This window comes from Sorex fumeus, unplaced genomic scaffold, assembly GCF_029834395.1.
Source record: "Sorex fumeus unplaced genomic scaffold, SorFum_2.1 ptg000103l, whole genome shotgun sequence".
In the NCBI taxonomy this organism is placed as follows: domain Eukaryota; kingdom Metazoa; phylum Chordata; class Mammalia; order Eulipotyphla; family Soricidae; genus Sorex; species Sorex fumeus.
Window position 1 is genome coordinate 141,117 of NW_026606160.1, and position 3,874 is coordinate 144,990.

Sequence of the window (3,874 nt, forward strand, 5' to 3'; positions counted from 1 at the left end):
CCCAAGGCCTTAAATACTTCAAAAAAAATAAATAAAAACACCTTTACCAACAGAACGCACCGTAAAATCCTGGGACACCTACTCAGGGAGAGATGAGAAGTCTGGGGGACTTTGCAACTTGATGTGAGAACAGAATTTCATGATGTACAAAAATCCCAACACTGGAATCTGACAGACAGTAAAGGGGTAGGGTGTTGCCTTGCTTCCACGATCAACCCTTGATATCCAGAATGGAGCCAAGAGCACCGCCAGGAATAATACCTGAGCCAGAGCCATGAGTAAACCCTGATGACCCAGATGCACGGATGGGCTACTCGCCCCCCCCAAATAAAAAACAACAAAAACTAGCCCAGAAAGTAAATTTTCATTTGTAAACCCAAACCACCTCTCATGACCACACTCTCAGGATGTCCCTGGACATCATGGTAACTGAGAAATACAGGACCGAAAGCAACAAGATCCCTTGTCCTTGGGGAGCTGCCCCCCTGCCTCTCAAAATAAATCTGCCTTCTATTTTTTGGTTGGAGGCCACACAGCTTAGGCGAATCGGTTATTCCTGCCACTGCACTTAGGAATCAGTCTTCGTGGTGCTCACAGGATGGAATCTGGGTTGCAACGTCGATAGACAAGGCTCAAAGTGCTTTGATATATATGTCCCTCACCCCAAGGCCAGCAGCCCCCTCGATCAGCTCTGCTCCCACCGGCTGGGGCCCATTTCGGACCTGGCGGTGATTGTGGCTGCAGAGTCCCCCACCAGGATCACACGGACCCCCAGGACCCATGCACCCCAGAACAACACCCACCATACTCCACAAAGTCCGGGTCCTCCTAAAGCCTCCGCTGCTCCTCAGGAACTGCCTGGATATTGGGGAACAAGTGAAAAACAAGCAGAAAAGTGGCCCTCAAGCTGGCGCGGCCCTACCACTTACAGTACTGAGATGGGGACGCGTGGGGCGCTCACGGGAGGCCTCATGTCCTCACAAAATTGGCCTTCACAGTGAGCTTTCCACAAGAGAGCCTACTTTGTCCTTTACCCATGTGATCAATGACTGCTGGAACCCTTGTCGAGGATACCAGCAACTAGAGATCCTGAGTTCACTCTGAGTGCAGAGTTTGGAGTAAACCCAAGCTCTCAACCAAGGGCAAGGATGTCAAGCCCCACAAGTTTACATTGAGGTAAAAACAAAAGGGAAGATGGAGGGTTGCAGGCCGTACACAGGGTGGGGCTCTCTTCCTGCCCATGGTCAATCCAGGTTCGATCTCTGACAACCCCATATGCCCCCCATCAGCCAGGCATGATTCCGGAGTGCAGAGCCCAGGAAGAAACCCTGAGTACTGCTGGTTTGGCCCAAAACAAATTAAAAAAATAACTTTATAGAATCCAATGCAGGCTGGGCAATAATGCACAGGATTGGGGAACATGCGTAGCACGCAGAACCTCTGACCTGATGCTGGACACCACCTGGCCTCCCAAGATCACTTGCAGTGACCCAAGCACTGAGCACAACAGCGGCTGAGCTGTAAAACTCTAAGAAAGAAATGATCTTAGAGACTTGAATGACAGCACAGTGGACACGGCATTTGCCTTGCAGGCAAACCAATGGGGTTTGAATCCCAGCATTCAATATGGTCCTCGAGCACTGCCAGAAGTAATTCCTACGTGCAGAGCCAGGAGTAACCCCTGAACACCACTGAGTGTGACCCAAAAGCCAAAAACCTGAAGGAACACAATTTAAAAGCACTGTAGCACTGTCCTCCCATTGTTCATTGATTTTCTCGACCGGGCACTAGTAACATCTCCATTGTAAGATTTCTTATTACTGTTTTTGGCATACTGACTACATCACTGGTAGATTGCCAGGGGTTTACAGGCGGGTGGTATACTCTTGGTGGCTTGCCGGGCTTTCCCAGATGGGCAGAGGAATCGAACCCAGGTCGGCTGCATGCAAGGCACACGCCCTAAACTCTATGCTATCACTCTGGCCCAAAATTTAAAAATTACAAATAAAAGGTAATGAAAATGCCGAGTGTAACCTTGAAACAATACCAAGAGAAGAAGCAAAACACTCAAGTGTACAAAGAGAAGTAAATTTATTTGATTTGTTTTGGGTCACACACAGCAATGTATAGGATTTTTTATTAGCTCTGAGCTGAGGAAACACTCCTGGCTGTGCCTGAGGACCATACTGTAAGCCAGGGACTGAATCAGAAGTGATTCCTGAGTCACCCATGACCATCACAAGCTGGGCCACTAAATGAAACAATCAGAGCAAAAAAAAAAATGAGTTGAACTCATAAGAAATAAAGCCAGGGACTCCAGAGATACTCGAACAGGTTGGGACTTGCCTGTACACGGCACGCACTTAGCAGTATGACCTCTATCCATTCCTCCGGGTGAAGCTCAAAGCCACCTCAAGGAAGGTCACTGTGTCCTGAGCCAACATACACAAGGGACAGGAGCGAGGCCATCGTACAGCATACTATGGGGTGTTAGGATGAGATACTCGTCACCCTCGAGGAGCTCAGAGCCTCTCGTCCTCCCCATTCCAGTCTGGAGGAACCAGCTTCCAACCATCTTGTGGCCTAACGATCCCAGGAATCCCTCACAGGGAGCCAGATCTGCTACAACAACATTATTCTAGAAAGTCCCAGCAGGTTCTGGACAGGTTCGAGGCAGGTTCTGGACTTGCATGTAGCCATTCCAGGGATAAATCCAATGAGCACTACAGAGGGGAAAACCTGAGCAGAAACACAACAGAACCACACAAAGCAACACTGGGTTGGTAAAAAACACCAGACGCCCCCTCTCCCCCAATGCCATATCCCACATTCCCTGTTCCATGTTCTAGGAATGAGACGGAGACAGACAATGTCAGCAAGTGACTGACTCAGAGCTATGTGAGGGCATAAGTGCCTGTTGTTCCTGTATTGAAGCCGCACCCAATTATCTCTTGGCAGGAAAAGTGACCCCAATGACACTGACGGCCCCAGGCATCCTTGAGCAGTGAGCTGGGGGTACTCATGGAGCACCATCTGGGCATGGCGCCAAAGACAGAACAGAACAAATAGACACAAACGTGGCCTCAAACAGGAGAGTGTTGGGCACCCCTGTCAGCAGCCACATTGAGGGCTCCCTTCTGAAAATGTGCTCCTGTCACTACAGTATGTCATCGTGTCCTTCTCCCACACCTGCAGACGGTGCGTCACCATGTCTCCAGCATCTGTTAGCAGGAGGCTCATTACAAAGACCTGGGGGAAAAGTCAAAGCCGTCAGCACCAAAGAGGGTCCCAGCCCCCAGGGTTCTGACTGCAAATCCCTGCACTGGACCTGGATACACAACTACCAGCCCCCACCTGGGGAAAACACTGCCCGATGCTCCTTCCTCTCCTACTTAGGAAAAGCAGTTCGGGATCCGGGATGCCTGTGGAGAGAGGAGCCCTGGGCTCAGTGTCTGACTCAGCCCTAGGACTCCTCACTAGACCCCATAGGAAGGTCGCCACAGCCTCATCCAGGAGCTGACTCTGAGCCCAGTTCTGCAGGGCATCAGCACCCCGTGTAGGCCGATATCAAGGTGACCAAACGCCTGAAAGTGGCCTTGCCATGGGAGTAGCCACAGGCTCTCAGCATGGACAAAACTTCATTCTCTCTCCCGCAGGGCAGGACAGGGACATGCGACTGGGTGCTCTCTCCTGAGGACCAGGGTCATTCCTGGACCCTGCGCAGCTAAAATCAAGGCTCCGGCACATCCCGCAGGACCCTTGTTCATCTGGTGCTCAAATACAGCTACCCTGAATCAGCACACTGGCATGAACCTCATCAAGCACTCGCTCCTGATGTGCAGGAATATATTTGAAAACCACACACTCAGCATGT